The sequence below is a fragment of the Dermacentor silvarum genome, chromosome 4 (assembly GCF_013339745.2).
Source record: "Dermacentor silvarum isolate Dsil-2018 chromosome 4, BIME_Dsil_1.4, whole genome shotgun sequence".
In the NCBI taxonomy this organism is placed as follows: Eukaryota; Metazoa; Arthropoda; class Arachnida; order Ixodida; family Ixodidae; genus Dermacentor; species Dermacentor silvarum.
In genome coordinates, this window is record NC_051157.2 from 98,133,515 (window position 1) to 98,150,880 (window position 17,366).

The following is a 17,366-nucleotide window of genomic DNA, read 5'->3' on the forward strand; positions in this document are numbered from 1 at the left end:
AGGTTGAGAGAAAAAAAGGTCAAGTGACATTTAATATCCTTAATTCAGAGTATGATAACGACCTCAAAATGACTGAAGTCAACCATACCAAAGTTAAATGGCGGCCTGTTTCAGTGTCTGGAGATCCTATTTAATTGAGAGGATATATCCGACACAGCCCGTGACGAACGTGAAAAGAGCGTGTCATGTTTCCGCCTGCGGCTCTCTGTGCCCACGCAAATCAAAGTATGTTTCGCGTATATTTGTCCCAATATGACCGCTGTGATCTTATCAGCGTGTTGTGCGTACGGAGCTCCACTTTGAAGTTTATCAAAAGAGAAACACACACGCCAGCAGTTCTCCTTGTAGTCACTGTTTCGTTTCTAGGCGCGTTGCTAGGCAACATGCACACTCTCGCTCTCATTAACATCCACGCGTCGGTTCTTATAGCTTGCACCGTCAGCATGCAGACCCAACTAAGAGCATTGCGGCTCAAGATGTATTTAGGTTCGTAATATTTACTTTACTTTCGTGTGATTCCGGGGACTCTGGAAGACTGAGCAAAAAAAAAGAAAAAAACGGACGCACGCGTTTCGTTTTTTATTCCCAATTTTACGAACCACGGGCGCCCTATTTCCAGTCAGCTCGTCGTCACGCTTTCGTGATTTAACGAGGAGCCCCGCTTCGCATCTATTGTGGGGTAAAAAAAAAAAAGTGGTTCGTTATAAAACTGTAGCCGTTTCTATCTAACACACAAACATTTGATCCGGCCGAGTCTCCCAGGCTACCTCCGCCTGTAGCAACGCTGGCAGCACTTCCGCCATCGCTAGAAAGAAACACCTCATACACACGAGCCAGAAGAGGCGATGCAGAAGGCTCATAGCTTGCTGACGAGCAAGTTCAAGCTCGTAAGCGCTTCCCAAAGTACAATTTATCTCACTTTTCACTCCTCTTCGTTCTCCTGTGTGGGGTAGCCAACCGGGCGCTTTCTTGGCTAACCTTCCTACATCACTCTCTTCTTACTTTCTCTCTCAAAAAGAACCGCAGTGATGCCGACCGCGCTTTCCCCATCATTTCTTTGTACCTCTTCATTCCTACCTCGGTGGTGCATTCACAGTCACATGCCAAACAGTGTCGCCAGGAAATGTCGCGATCACGCAGAAAAAAAAATTAACAGAAGGATAACCTAAGCACCGGCTGTCAGCACCTGACATCGGCCGCTATTGGAGCCTGTGAGAGTGTCGATGTAGGACACGGTGCTTTCGTGCGAAGGAGACCGGTCGTTCGTCACAGCGAACGAGCATTTGCTGGACCTTTATTGCGTTTTTACGGGTCATTCTGCTAGCGAGAGCAGCTGTCGCCAGTAGCATCGCGGTGGCGAGCCTCTTTCAAAGGAACGACGCGCTCTCGCCGCCTACGCGCGCGCGCCAACCGGACGGCCGAGCGTACGGGTTTGTGATTTACGCGCGTCATTCCGTCGTCAAGGTATACCTGAAGCGCGTAGGTGGGAAATGAAGTATCTTCAAAGAGCGGGTTTGGAGCGACACGCCACTCACGTACTCAAAATAGATTCCACATGGGGCTCTTTTAAATGAGCTTTTGCAGACCAAGGATCTCACTATTTAGTAAGCGTTTGTTTCTTTTTCACTCCTCAGAGCGCACAAAACTTCTCGATTCGCGAGTCCTTCGAGTCCTTCGTAATTGGGTGGACAATGAAACCGCGCAACTGCAGTAACGATTTCGTCGCCTATGTTCTCGACGGCAATGCTCACTAGAAGCATAATAATGATAGCATCATTCTACGTCACAGCTCCACCCTGGATAAGCTCGTCGAAAAAAAGGGAAGGCCACACCGCATGACAAAGATAACTTGGAAATTTAGAAGAGAAGATCACGTTAGTGGACCCTTTTTTTTTCTGTACGTTTTTGCAGAGCGGGTAGTCTTGAGACAACACAATTGCAGTGCCTTGTGGCAGTCGGTCTTCTTTTTTTTTCTTGTTTTTGTACAAGTTCGCCAGCAGCCGTTTGTGCGATTTACTGGCAGGAAATAGCGGACCGGAGAGTCACTGTAGCGCGCCGAATGAGTAGCAGCGTGGAGCAAGGGCCAAATACGCCATCTTGTTGAAATCCCTTGAAGCAGGAGCCATTCTTAAACTTAATTTTGAAGTGCCAGAAAAGATGCACGGACAGCAAGACTTACGTGCTCGTTACAAAAACAACAAACAAAATAGAAATGCTTATGTTTTCACAGGACCGGTGTAAACTCGACCAGTCTTTTCGTATTATGTTGTGCTTTCGGCAATCCCAAGTTTTAACTACGACCAACAACTCTCCGCATATACTTAGTCTTGTCTTAAAACTTCGTCAAAAGTCTAACTGGTCTTGTCTAGCTGGTGGATGCAAGAAATGTTTCGTGCCAGTCTTGATTTCTTGATTTCTCGGTTTTTCCTGCCGTCATCCGAAAAATCAGATTCGGTCGTCGGTGAAGCAGCGTCTCACTCGGCTGCCGTGTGATTTGTTTAATAAGTTTTCTATTTTGCAAGAGTTCGTAATCCGAGAGAGGCAATGAAATTTCCCAGCTTTTACTCTAAGCTCCCGCCATCATGTACATTTTGATGGTTAAATGAAACAATCCAATTCAATTCTGTTTTTTTTTTTTCTACGCTGAAACTTTGTTGCTACTTTGCTTTGACTTAGTCATCATTTTCCAAAATACTGCAATGCGTATCCCTGCGGAGCTCGTAGTGTTTAAAATTCAATTCCATATGAGCCCCAGTAGATCGCCAGAACAAGGAACAGAGACAGAAACGTTCTCCCTCGGTGTGATAAACGTTGGCGCATTGCAGGTTTGTATTTGCGAAGACGTTTCGTGCCACAAGAAAGGTTGGCAAACCGTATGGTGAACATTTCGGGAGCTGTAACTCCATACTTTCGCACTTTATAAGAGCTGAGCCAAGTTGAGCTTCATTTCGTGTAAATGTCTTCAAAATGGATTTGGACTTTTGAAAGAAACCAGTTATGTACGACTCCTGTGAAACTGCGACGAAACTAGGTATTGAACTAAGTGTGGAGGGTCTTACCTTTTTTTGCCAGAGGTAAGTTGGCTCGTACTCACTGACGGTGACCCATCGTCCAGAAGGAGGTGTGATGATTAGGGTGACCCTTTGTTCGATGAAAGTGACTGACCAAGGTCTGTGGCGGTTTTTATATGAAGCCGAAAAGGCTTTGCGGACGTGTCTGAAATGCATTGACGCCCCAATTAAGTAACAAAAATCGTTGCTAACTTTTTTTCTATTTTTAATATATGCGTTATAGACACCCTATCCACTAAACATCACTGCTCTCCTGCGGCAGAAACAGCAGTGTCTACCGGCAGAAAATGTCCGGATGATGCGTTTGTCGCATCAACTCGGCAGTATTATCATATACCGGGTCAATACAGAAATCATAGGAAAAAACCTATTGACAGCCGAAACGAAATATAAGAACAAATGGAGTGAATTTAAAAAGGCGGTTTCTTTCTTTCTATTACTACTTGCGAGTCACCTGCGTAGCACAGATCAGAAAATTTTCATTTTCTGGAGAAGACAATAAAACAATCACCACTTTATAGGAGCACAAGTTTTGAGATACTTGCATAGGAGGATCTCCTTTTTTTTTTCTTATTTCTACCTCAAATCCACAGTGAACATTCGAATTCATCCAAGATTTCATTCATTCTTTTTATTTACAAGACGAAGCAGACATATAACGGTCGCTTATAAACAACGCACATATTATCTTCGTATATTTATTTAACTTTGCAGACCACTGTTCAATTCAACAGACCAGGACAATGGACAGGTACACGCCTTCCCAGTCACGAAATGCAAAGGCACAATTTCAGTAGCCTGCAGACAACATTTTCAATTCTCTCCACATACAAGAATCCCGAGACACAAGGCTAAAAGAGGTACGAGAAAAAAAAACACTTCAAACAGCCTCCATATGTAAAAGAACAATGGCCTTCTTTTGCGAATTCATTGCGATGATTGACGGAACATTTCACACGAAACCGCCGGTACACACGTTCGAATTCTGCCAGAGAACAGCCGCCTGGAAAAAATAGGTTTGAAGCGAAAGGGCCGCTCGGGGAGGCCGAGCACGGCACCTGGCGCGAGCTCTGATCAGCCGCACGATTCAAGAAACGGAAAGGCCTGCTTGTCACCGGGTATCGAAGTTATATATAGGGCATACCGCATTATCCCAGAGACTGACAGCCCCGACGCGGGCTCAAATGGCCCCGCTGGCGGCCGGACACTGGCCGCTGATTGCTGAATGTAGCAGGCCAAAGACGCGATCGCTGTCCGTGCGCTCCCGCTAGCTCCGCCAGCCAGCCTATTATAACCGGAGTCGTAACTCCTTCGGGACACGGCGCGGGCGGCCCCCGGTGTATGCCGATTCAAACGTAGTGCTCCCGTTTCTTTACTCCAGACACAACCGGGCCGTGTCGCTCCGTCGCACGCCATCACCGCGGTGCCGTTGAAGTTGTCACCCGCGCGTCCATATAGCAATGTGAGGATATATAGCAACTCTCAATGATTGCATGCGAGCGTGAGCCCTATGTGTAGGGAGCCTACATGCAACGCTGTTTTAAAACAGCGTTGCATGTAGGCTCCCTACCTATGTGATACTTGCAGCGCAGTCTGGTGACAGACACCGGCGTTACCGGTGTGGTTACCAGCGTGGTTACGATCACTTGCTGCTGTATCCCAGTCTAACAAGGCAGTGCTGCGATGCCATGCGATTGGGCAGGGTTTTTAGATCGTTTCTTGCGCGGAAGGCAGACATCTATACAATGTGGTCCGCTGTCGAAGGGAACACGTGAGTGTAAAGCGCGTACGAATTTCGACCTGTGGCAAGTAAACAATCGCCAGGCTTTACAGCAAGTGACCTACTACTGGTGTTGCTGGCACTTTACTACACGTCTGGGTGCAACGCATATTCATAGGTATAGCTTGCACTTGCAGCTGTATATAGAGCGCCAGCAAAGTGAGAGCCGCCCGCCGTACTGTTCTTTTTAACAGTCCACCGCACTGTAGTTGAGCTGCATATGCGCCCTAAAGAGACCTATTATCACTCGGCGTTCATTCAGGTGATCTCCCTCGCGTTGATTGACTAGGCTCAAATGCTGCTAAACTTGGGCGATCGAGTAAGAAGCGGCGTATCCAGCATGGCATGACCGATGACTACGGGGATGTGTTGTGCATGTATTTGAAGGCCGTGCTTACTCGGCCTCTAGTTGTGGCGCGCAAAGGAAAATGCCTCCATGTGTCTGTGCGCAAACGTTGGTCGCGGAGTTGTCGCACTAGCCCCTGTTCTTTGTTAGACTGGGGTGGAAACAAGGGATCATCAGGCTGGAGCCAACGTCTCGACATGGGGACTGGTGGTCTTCATGAGGCCCCTGACGAATCAAGTTCCCTCTATGAAAACATTGGTTCCAGCTTAAGCACCCCTTGTTTGCCCACAGTTGGTAACATCAATTCTCCAATCTTCCCGTAAATAGGTTTGCCTTGTTTGGGGCCATGTTCCGGTGCTTTAAGCACAAATTTTTCAGTCCCCCGCATCGCATGTGTGCGTGTGGCTAACGTGTAGCTGAGCTTCGATAGGAACAATTATGCCAAAAAAATAGGGTCTCGCGCTACCAGCTCACTTCCAAGTATTCGGTTGTTAGGTCGTCAATGTCCAATCGAGCGAAGATGTACAGGATGCGTACATGCGGGTAGTTATATCTATTTTAAAACCTGAATAGTTTCCCACTGTTTTGCCAGCCAGTACAGTGCGCTGCGGTGAGGTCAAGCTGTACTTCACACCATTGCATATTGCAGGCTTTCTCCGCTTTTCCAGAGAAATGAACATGTTTCATAATCTTGCGTAGGAAATATGAGCGCGTAGGCTACTCCGTTTTTTTTTTTCTAATGTATTTTTGTGTTTGTGTGAGTATGGTCACCTCTGATTCAAAACCACACTCAAGCTATTCTTCACTCGAAAATAAAGGCGCAGGGATGCAGTCGTTACAGCTGTGATCAAACGGGTCAATCTTGATTCAGAAATTAAAGATGACTGTCACAGTTCCGAAAGAATAGAGCCACATATACTGCGAAACGCGATTACTGCAGCCAGGGACGCAGGCAACGACATCATTGGCTTACATGGAAAGCAGAAAAAGGATGTGCAAGCAAGTCTGAGAACGGCGTTACGAAAGCCCAAATCACCTGCCTGTTTTGACGGGCGAGCGACGGAAATGAGTGGCTTCAGTCATTCTAGCATACAGAGACAGTGCAAGAGGGCTCCTTTGCTCCCGCTGTAGCGCTAATGAAATCCCGCTCTTAATTAGTAGATATGAGTTCCTATACTGCCTGTCAGGTCTTGCAGACTCCTAGCACACTTCCAGAACTTTGTAGTTTTGCCAGCTCGCCAAGCTTGCGTATCGAGAATTGGGGGCCCGTTCGCGCATTTCTCTCTCTCTCTCTCTGCGCGCGTGCGTGCGTGCGTGCGTGCGTGCGTGCGTGTACGTGTGCGTGTGCGTGTGTGTGTGTGTGTGTGTGTGTGTGTGTGTGTGTGTGTGTGTGTGTGTGTGTGTGTGTGTGTGTGTGTGTGTGTGTGTGTGTGTGTGTGTGTGTGTGTGTGTGTGTGTGTGTGTGTGTGTGTGTGTGTGTGTGTGTGTGTGTGTGTGTGTGTGTGTGTGTGTGTGTGTGTGTGTGTGTGTGTGTGTGCGGCGCGATGCTCAATGTGTTTGCAGAAACGCCAGCGTTCACTTCTTACGATCTGTCTATGTGCGCACCGTGTATGTGCCCTCGAAGAATTCGAAGCGTGTTGCGCACACGTGTTTTCCTCAGCATTGCGCCTCATGCTGCGCAGCGCAATTCTTGCGCTCCTTCGCGCAAGGACGTCACGGCGCACAGAAGGAGCTGTTTCCCGGCGGCGGTCCAGCCCTTCAACGCGCTGCACGCAACCTCGGAGGCACGCATTGATAGAAAGTCTCCGATCGTGCCCTCCGTGTCTCGCCGAGTGATTGCTGGCGATGCTCTGTCGCGCGCACGCGTCATCCGATGGCGTCAAAAGCTGCGAATCGCGCTTGCTCCACGCGCGCGCCTCAATGAGGCTGACGCGCGTATACGGCCGTGCGGCCGCAATAAGAGCGTGTACGCGAATAAGCGTGTACGCTATAAACAATACGGACCGGGCTCTGTGCGGCGAACCTGTTGGACGACTGGGCCGCAGGCGACGTGTATCAGGCGTTCTGCATTCTCTCCTATGCGCGAGCTTTGTTGGTCTCCGAATGCGCAATTCATAATTATGACGCGCTTCTTGAGGCACGCGCGATACGAAGTGCGAATGAAATACGGCATAAGCGCAGTAAAGGAGCGTCCTTCTATTTAACAATTATTAAGCGTGCAAAATAAAAATAAACACCTGGGACATTTTGTACGCCCTGATGGGATGTATTGCGTCATGCTGTTTGCCGTTAGCGAAAATTGTGGACGAATCGCATCGATCATTCGAAAAGTCGCAATAGTCTGGAACGATAGCTCGGAAATACCTCGACGAACAATTTTAGGCAATGCGTGAAGTAGCCTTCAGGAGCTTCTGGCACTCTTGCTTTGTGCTTATAAAAAAAATTGGGCTGTTTCTTCAGCAGCGTGCGAAGCTTCCGGACAGCACGAGTAGTGCACTGGTAGCTGTTAGGTGCCTCCCAACGCTGGCATTACTAGAAGCACTTCCACGGTCGTTGCCGACGTCGCACCTGAGCCGCACCTGAATGGTACACAGAAGAAAAACATTCAGTATGTGTAGCTTGAAGTGCATACTGCGCGTTCCGCTCAGACCGTTGTATGCACAGTGGTGTGGTATGCACATTGCTGATCAGCAAGAATGCTATAGTGTAACGGCCTGGAAGGGCCAAGCTTCGCATTGGAGACTTCCGCTCCGAAGGTGTGCCCCTCGGAGGACGGGGCACTCCTCAGGGCGCCGTAATCTCCCTCACACTGTTTATAACATCTGTATGATTGGTCTTTCCGAAAGGTTGGGACGCGTCGATGACATCAAGCACACCATCTACGCCGACGACGTTACCATCTGGTGCGCCGGGGGCTGTGAGCGCAGAGTCGAAGAAGCCACGCAGGAGGCGATCGACGTGATCGATGAGTATCCCCGCCCCACCAGACTTCTGTGCTTCACCGCCAAGTCGGAGCTTCTGCTTTACAGAAAACAGAAGGAAGGGAGACCCAAAGATTAGAAGCCAGTCTCCGAAAGCAGCATCAGTCTTCGCACTTGTGACGGGGGTGTGATACCCAGGGTCGACGTCATTCGGGTCCTGGGCATGTTTGTCGAATTCAGCGGTGGGAACAGAACGACTCTCCGCAAGATCATCGCAAAGACGGACGACGCTTTCCGCCTCGTTCGCAGAATCGCAGACACCGAGGCATGAAGGAAGCCAGTCTCCTCGGCCTGATCAACGATTCGTTCTATGCCACTTCACGTACACGATTTCTATGCACAACTGGCTCAGAGCGGAGCGAGACAAGCTCAACGCTCGCATCCGTAAAGTAGTTAAAAGGGCTTTCGGGCTACCCATCAGGACCCATACCGAGGATCTCCTCAAGCTGGGGGTACACAACACCACCGAGGAGATTGCCAAAGCCCAAGAACGCACACAACTCGCTCGCCTGACCACCACAGCGGCAGGTAAACGCATCCTCGAAGAGCTGTGTTACCCCCCCCCCCCCCTTCGGGATCCTCCGGGGTCAGTACCCCGATCCCTATAGGTGCATTCGACACGAGTTCGAAGTGGTCCCCGTGCCCCCAAACGACCATCCCGTCCACTACGAGGACAGACGCAATGCGAGAGCAGTAGCGATCCTCAAACAGATCAGGCAACAAGGCATCAGAGCAAGCTTCGTCGACGCCGCGGAATACAGCGATGGGAAGACCTCTGCCGTCGTCGTGGTCGACTCCAACGGCAAGATTTATAATACCGCTTCGATTCCCAATTCAGACCCCGAAGTCGCCTAGCAAGCTGCCATCGTCCTCGCCCGGCTAGACGGTCGTGGGTGCGAGATCCATATAGATTCCAAAAGGGCAGTTAGGGCTTTTCAGAAGGTTCGCATCACCAAGCAAGCTGCTCGTCTTCTTAGCGTCTCGAGTCCGGATGCTCTCACGCATCATTCGATTCGCTGGTTTCCCGGCCACGTTGGGTAGGTCGAGGGCGCTCCCCCGAACTTCAGTAAGTCTGCTCACGAGGCTGCGCGCGACCTCACCGACCGCGCTTCCCTTGTAAGGAGCGCCGATTCCCCTCCCCCATACGGCCACAGGGACGCTCCCGCTACTCACAACACGCTTCTGCGTAGCCTCGCTCTAGACAAGCAAATCCTGGCTGTCCGGCGTGCCCGTGACTAGACTAGACCTACCGGTCTAGTCAGGTGGGCTAGACCTGCCGGTCCCAACGTGGGACTAGCCGGGTGCGCGACGAGTTCGCGCTCTCGCCGGACTTCCAATAAAGTTCTTTCACTCACTCACTCACTCACTCACTCACTCACTCACTCACTCACTCACTCACTCACAATGGTCATGCCCGTAGAGGAAGGCAGAACGCTGCCCTGATGCTTGAGTGGCGCGTGAGCGTACGTCAACTCAGATTCATCATTTTTGCAGCCAATCGCACTGCGCGTCTCTCTCGCTTCTACATGTCTTCGAACCCTTCCCACACGGGCCGCACATGCGCCGTCGACATCATGACAACACGCCGGCAGGGTGACAGCGGTGGAGCCGACGCTGCGAACTCGCCTTGATTGTCGGTGGAATGACCCCGATGGCGTCAGTCTCACGAGCACATACATACCTAGAGGTCCAAGCTGGTAGATAACCTGCCACTGGGTCACCGTAAGGAGACAGACAGACAGACAGACAGACAGACAGACAGACAGACAGACAGACAGACAGACAGACAGACAGACAGACAGACAGACAGACAGACAGACAGACAGACAGACAGACAGACAGACAGACAGACAGACAGACAGACAGACAGACAGACAGACAGACAGACAGACAGACAGACAGACAGACAGACAGACAGACAGACAGACAGACAGACAGACAGACAGACAGACAGACAGACAGACAGACAGACAGACAGACAGACAGACAGACAGACAGACAGACAGACAGACAGACAGACAGACAGACAGACAGACAGACAGACAGACAGACAGACAGACAGACAGACAGACAGACAGACAGACAGACAGACAGACAGACAGACAGACAGACAGACAGACAGACAGACAGACAGACAGACAGACAGACAGACAGACAGACAGACAGACAGGACAGACAGACAGACAGACAGACAGACAGACAGACAGACAGACAGACAGACAGACAGACAGACAGACAGACAGACAGACAGACAGACAGACAGACAGACAGACAGACAGACAGACAGACAGACAGACAGACAGACAGACAGACAGACAGACAGACAGACAGACAGACAGACAGACAGACAGACAGACAGACAGACAGACAGACAGACAGACAGACAGACAGACAGACAGACAGACAGACAGACAGACAGACAGACAGACAGACAGACAGACGACAGACAGACAGGACAGACAGACAGACGGACGGACGGACGGACGGACGGACGGACGGACGGACGGACGGACGACGGACGGACGGACGGACGGACGGACGACGGACGGACGGACGGACGGACGGACGGACGGACGGACGGACGGACGGACGGACGGACGGACGGACGATAGATAGATAGATAGATAGATAGATAGATAGATAGATAGATAGATAGATAGATAGATAGATAGATAGATAGATAGATAGATAGATAGATAGATAGATAGATAGATAGATAGATAGGCTCAAAATCACTGAAGTACGCAAAGAATGCTAATCGCCTTAAAATATCAACATTCGCGTCAGAGTTAGTTTATGGTGTGGTATAGAAAACGCAAGACCACGTGCATGCGCACGCGGTCTCCTCCTCGCTAGCTCCCTGCCTTCCCGACCCCTGCCTCTCTTCTCTCCGCGGAGCGCTGAGTCAGGAGAAAAAAAAATGGATGACGTTGTATTCTAAAAGATCCAAAGACTGAACTTAGAAAGTTTCAAGAACTTTTTACCCAGCCACAGCGGTCCAAACACGGGGAGAGAAAGAAACACCGCATATCCACGAAGTGAATGACTATGAGTGGGCGAAGCACCGGGGGATCATTCGGGTAACCGTGAATCCCCCGCTCCCATTGCCCACTCGAACATGCAAATGAGTGACAACACATGTGTACAGTATATACAATGTTGTTTTATTTGTCGTATATGGTATTGAGGTGCGGACTTCGTTTCCCCTTCATTAAGACAGCCTTGTGATCAGTGCAGCAGCACGGCGACGCCGGCAAGAGGCGGCGAGAGCGCGGGAAGTGGCGGCAAAACGCTGGAATCGTTCTCTACCTGAGGTTGGTGGCGCCGATGCTCGGTTCAAGCGCGAACTTCGCGAGCCCTCAGCTCCGGGTCCGCTTGTCAGCGTTGCCCTACTGCTGCAGCTTTGCGAGCCCTCAGCTCCGGGTCCGCTTGCCGGCGTTGCCGTTTTGCTGCAGCTTCCAGCGCCCTAGACTCCGGGTCCGCTTGTTGTCTGCGTCACCGTGCTGCAGCAGCTTTCCGAGCCCTCGACTCCGCTTGCAGTTGAGCCACCACTCTAGCCTTTTCATCCATAGCGGGCGCGCCGTTATCAGAAGCGACCGTTATCATCAATGGCTGAAGAGAGAAAGAGAGCGCGCGTCGGGAACGAGCGCCTATGTAGCCCTTGTGCACCGCAGCGCCCCTAGCGGACTTCATGCAAACCAGAGCTACGGACGATGACGACGAGGGGGGGGGGGGGGGGGGGGACAAGGCTCGGTCCTAAGGTGCATCGCCCCTAAAAAAAGGCGAAAGCTTGCACTAGGCCGCGCAAAGCTCAAGACACAGCGAAGCTGGCCGATTGATATCGAGCGGCTAGCCTCCAACGCGTTCGGCGTCGGCAGGAGCAGCGTTCTTGCCACTGTGCCAACCTTGGTTAGCCAGCCTGCGTTTGTGGCATGCCAGGAACGTTGTCGCTCGTAGGCGCCGACACGTCCAGCGCTAATAACGCGATATGTCGCGAAAGGGAACGTACCTCCAAAAATGATCACTCGAGAATACCTATCTACATGCGTAGTTAAGTTAAACCAAGTGAAGACCTAGCAGCAACCAAGTCCATACCTAGCAGTAGCAGCCAGTAAGTTTCGCTGTGCCTAAACTTTGCGCGACCGAGTGCAAACTTGCCTGATTTTTTAGTCACATTAACACAACTTCACCTTTTTGGAGTCTCAAACACTTTTTAGTGACGTAAAGGCCGACAAGTTCCCTCGTAAAATTTTTCAAGGCACTTTTGCTAAGTTCGATGCCTCATCGCCCTTTATCCCATCTCCAGCATATCATTAAAGCTTGTATCTTTCTCTCTCTCTCTCTCTTTTATCCCTAGAGAGATGTTTGTAGCTACTTCTCATCATCATCATCATCAGCCTATATTTATGTCCACTGCAGGACGAAGGCTTCTCCCTGCGATCTCCAATTGCCCCTGTCTTACGCTAGCTGATTCAGTCTTGCGCCTCCGAATCTCTTAACTTCATCACTCCACCTAGTTTTCTCCACCGCGCTTCCCTTCTCTTGGTATCTATTATGTAACTCTGATGGTCCACTGGTTATCCATCCTACGTATTACATGGCCTGCCCAGCTCCACTTTTTTCGCTTAATGTCAATGTTTAATGTTAATGTCAACGCTTAATGTTCGTAATGTTTCGCTGACATTAGCTACTTCTAAAGACATCCAAATACTTTTTAATGAGTCATCTGGATGCATCAAAGCTGTTTTTCTAGGCAAATAAAGGTCTTGAATTGGGATGGTGTTTTAGACGATCTGAGGTTGTTTTCTTATTTCCCATTCCGACCAAGGGCTCTCCATCTCAGGATGTAGTGTAAAGCTACCGCTTAAAAAACAACAAAACAGACGTCTTGGAATAATTAAAACATTAAAATACGAAATTCCAAGCAAGCCATCAATACCACCATCATCGCCATTATCATCATCCCTTAGAGACTTTTTTTCGCTAAACACGGACTGTGTTCTAGGCAGCTACCAGGCGACATTGTCGAAAGAAAGCTTTTGCCAGCTGTACACCTTCGGTGGAGTGTGCTAGGACGCACACTCTAATTCTGGACACTGTCAAATTGCGTCATATATAGTAGTGTCAAATCCACCATTTTCTCAGCTCTAATTGACCCACAGGGCTGTTATACGGTCTCTCCACTTGACTCAAAACACGAACATCTGCCATGAATCTGCCTTGAAGAAAGAAAGAAAGAACACGGAGGAAAATCGACAGCATGGCAGAATTTGACAATGCCCCAGAATAGCACTCGACTATAGCCTTTCCAGCTATAGTCAGACACCCGCGCCACGGAAAGGGACGCGCTGTCTCTCGCGAGCGTGATCGACTCCCATACGCCTGGCGCGGATGTACCGACGAGAGGAGAGGAAGCGCGTTCCTCTAATTGCCGGCCGGCCGGCAGCTCGGAGGCGGCTTCGTGAGTGATGCGGCATCGAGCGTCGGCTGCTGCTGCTGCTGCTGCGGCCGCCTCAGCCGCAGGCCGAGCCGCGGCCGCCGTAGCAGCGGAACACCGCATGCACGTGGTTCTGCATCACGCGCGCCGCGAACGAGAGGCCTTCCTCATTTGCGAATCGTGATGGTCTCGTGCAACAGCTGTCTCCGGCACGAGGTAACATATTGGCCACCGGCGGCCGGCCTAGCGGCAAATTGTTCCACGCGCCGGCGAACGAGCCCGAACCTTCGGGCCCGCCCTGTCTACGACCTGTTCGCGGACGAAGTTGGCGTAGTGTGAACTGCGGCGCTACTAGCTCGAATGCCTGGTGCGCCGTGTTCGCGCCACAGCGGCATGAGGAGGACCTCGTAGAGTGCGTTGTTGCAGCGCTCACTAGTACGCTCGGTAACGTTTAGGAAGGTGCACATTTTCACAATTTGAAGGACACTGACAGATGTTTTTGAAGTTGTAGGAACTCTACCACGCGTTTCTCGCACGTATAACAGTGTATGAAAGTTGCAACCCCCTCCCCTCCCCCCGCCCCTTCTTAATGTCACCTTGGATCCGAACCTAGTACCGACTCATCTGCCTCTGTCAGTGCGGAGCAAAGAAGGAAATGTGCGAACAGTACACTCCGTGTGTATATCTTCATATTTCTGATGATAGTGGTGATACTGATGCTGACGAGGATGAGGAGGAGGAAGATAGAGGAGACTCAAACACTGAGTCTTCGCGTTTTCACCCATCGTTGGATGATGGGTTACGACGCGGGCGGTTGCAAGAAATGCGATAACAAAAAATGTGTGAGCGGGTAGGTGGATGGGTGAATTGGTATGGGGTTCGCTTTGAGTTTACTATCGTGGACACATGAAAAGAGAAGTGAAAATTTGGAACACTTCTTACGAGTAGAAATTCGAGAACACCGTTTCGCGTCCCTATACATATGCTCGTTTTCCAATGTAGGTGCAAATTCCAGACTAAACCTACATGCCAAAAAACATACCGACATCACACAGAATCACGAAAGCGGGAGCGCAAGAACACGTTCTCTTATGCGTTAACTTGTTCGCGTTTCACCGTGTCCGTGTAATAGTGATTACATCAGTGATTCATATGTGGATGTTTGCGATCCGTGCGCGGGTTATCAAGCAATGCTTTACAATTTAGTTGCCCCGCCGAAGCAGCGGAACAGCCCAGGGTGCCTTCATAAGCACGCCTAGGCCCAACGCTTAAGCATTGTGTAAGCACGAAGGCTCCCTAGTTCAGCCTCATGAGTAAACTGTGGCTGTCACGGTACGTAGGAGAGTTCTCCCGGACTCAACAATATCGTCAGCAAGCACCAAATGATCATACAACTAGTCGGTTGTTGATGCGCACAACTTCAAGTAGTCGGACCCGTTCCCTTGATTCAGCCTCGCGCCCTTTCATCGGCGTGCGTAAAGCCGCGTCAGCGGGCAGCGCTCTTATCGATTTCCGCGTCCCCTCGGCACAGCATAAATCGGGATAAACCTCAACGCCCGCCTTTCGTTATCCATATACAACGGCATTAGGTGCGAAAGTGAACGACAGCTGCGTGCAAGAGCACGCGTAGTCCGAATTGAAGGGAACCCCCACCGCGAGCCTTCCTGTCGTGTTTCTGTTCATTTCTTTTGCTTCGAGATCGCCTGAGGTGCCATTCGTTACTGGGAAAGAAAAAGCAGAAGGCGAGGCAAATCGAAAGGTCCCGCATCTAAGAGCAATACGCGAGAGCAGCGTGTTTTTTTCACAGGAAAGCGCGTCACTCAGGTCGGGGCACAGCACCTGCGCTCCTCACGGTTGAAAGCGGTTCAGCCTGTAACTGTGGCGGCGCGCTGGGGCTCGTAATTAGGTGGGTACGCCAATTGGCGATCGCGCCTTCTTCGCCGAAACACGGTTAGGCCTAGTGCTCATACGCGTGCCGCTGCCCCTGTCGCGCCTTGATTCAGCGCTCAGCCCCTTTATGTTCCAGGCAGTGCTGCGTATATCGTTACAGGTGCGCTTATAGCACCGTCACGAGGGCGAATCAGTTTCAAACTATGTATCACTCCGCACCCAGCTGTTATCTTTCTTTCAGTTCGCCAAACGTCTCTTGTCAAGAGGACTGGTTATCGGAAGCTCTGTAGTTTATAAATGCACACCTTGAAGAGTGTGGACGACGGAGCAAAATAGCCGTCTACAGCGCGTCGGAGTGCGGGCACTATTTTGTCGCGCGCCAGAGCAGGCGCGTCGTCGTGGTTCCTGGCTCCGTAGCGCTGCGCGGAATTAGCGAGCTGCAGAATCAGCGTGAACACGCCTATTCCGCCAAAGGTCTAGCCGGAGCCGATGTTTCTGTCCCTTCTGTGTGAAAGGCGTCATGCGGAGAAGAAAAGATCGCTGTTTGGCGTCACCGCCAAGAAAGGGACTCTGAAAGCATTGGGTTCTTACGTTGCGCCGTGGAGTGAGGCTTTGTTCAGTACACAAAGGCGACAGGCGAATCGTGCGCGAGTGACCTGACGGCTGTTAGTCGAATAGTTGTGCCAGTGAGCGCACAATGCTTGCGCAAGCGCTGTACGTCCCCTTTAGAAAAAACAACGGGATTTTTTTTCTTCGTGCCAACGCATGTACCTGGTGTGTTTTTTGGACGAAATTAAGTGGCAACACGAGAATCCTCGTTTTACCTGAATTAATTTCTGCTATGTTCTGAGATGTCCTGCTTCCATAGAAAGGTCGCAAATGCTCATATCTCGAAACTGCAGACATGTTCTTCTCTTGCGCGCCAGCACGCGCGTGCGTATTTCCTCTTTGTTTCTTGGTGTTTTTGTGTGTTTTTTTTGTTTTTTGTAACTCAGGAATAACTCAAAATGAATTAGTTATTTTTGACGTTACTTCCTTCTTAGAGATTTTATTGATAGGAAAGATAGAGCGGTCTATACTTCCGTCTTCACGTTAATAACACTGCACGGATAAAGTCATCAGAACCAACTGGCCTGGCACTTTCAGTGCCTCCTCTGCAGCTTTTCACATATTGCTTATCTTCACTAAAAATTGCTTTTCAAAAATTTAGTTCGCCATCTTCCCTCGTTTATGTTGCGAAGACGTTAGCAGTGACACTGAAAGCTCGCTAGATGTGCGCGCTCTGGGGGGTAGCCCGGTGTTCTAACGCATGCGGTTTTTGTGCACAAGATTGCGGTTACTCTGCATCAGTGTCGCCCAAATGAAGTGCAGCGCTTCACCTTTGCTGATAATTGGAGAAGACGCTCCTGGTTGGGCCAATGAAAAGCCGCTTATCGAGACATACCAGCACCGGTTCATTTGTACGGCCAACATCTGGTGGAGCGTTAAGATGAGGAAATAAATACTGAGCTCCCGAGTTTGCCTGTCCCAGCATCCGCGAGGCTGCTGCGTGGCACGATCGTGGAGTTCTTTTACATGTTAAATGGTGTCGCATGGCGTCACATGTTACAGCTTCACGGGTCAATAGAGTAACTGGCCACATGTAATTGGTTACTGAAAAAATGCACTTGAATTGCCGTGAGCTTTATCGAGTAAACAAAGTAATCGTGAAATAGGTAAAAACTATAGAGAATTACACGTAATTAATCACATTTAATTCGTTACATAGAAGTGTGTGTGTGTGTGTGTGTGTGTGTGTGTGTGTGTGTGTGTGTGTGTGTGTGTGTGTGTGTGTGTGTGTGTGTGTGTGTGTGTGTGTGTG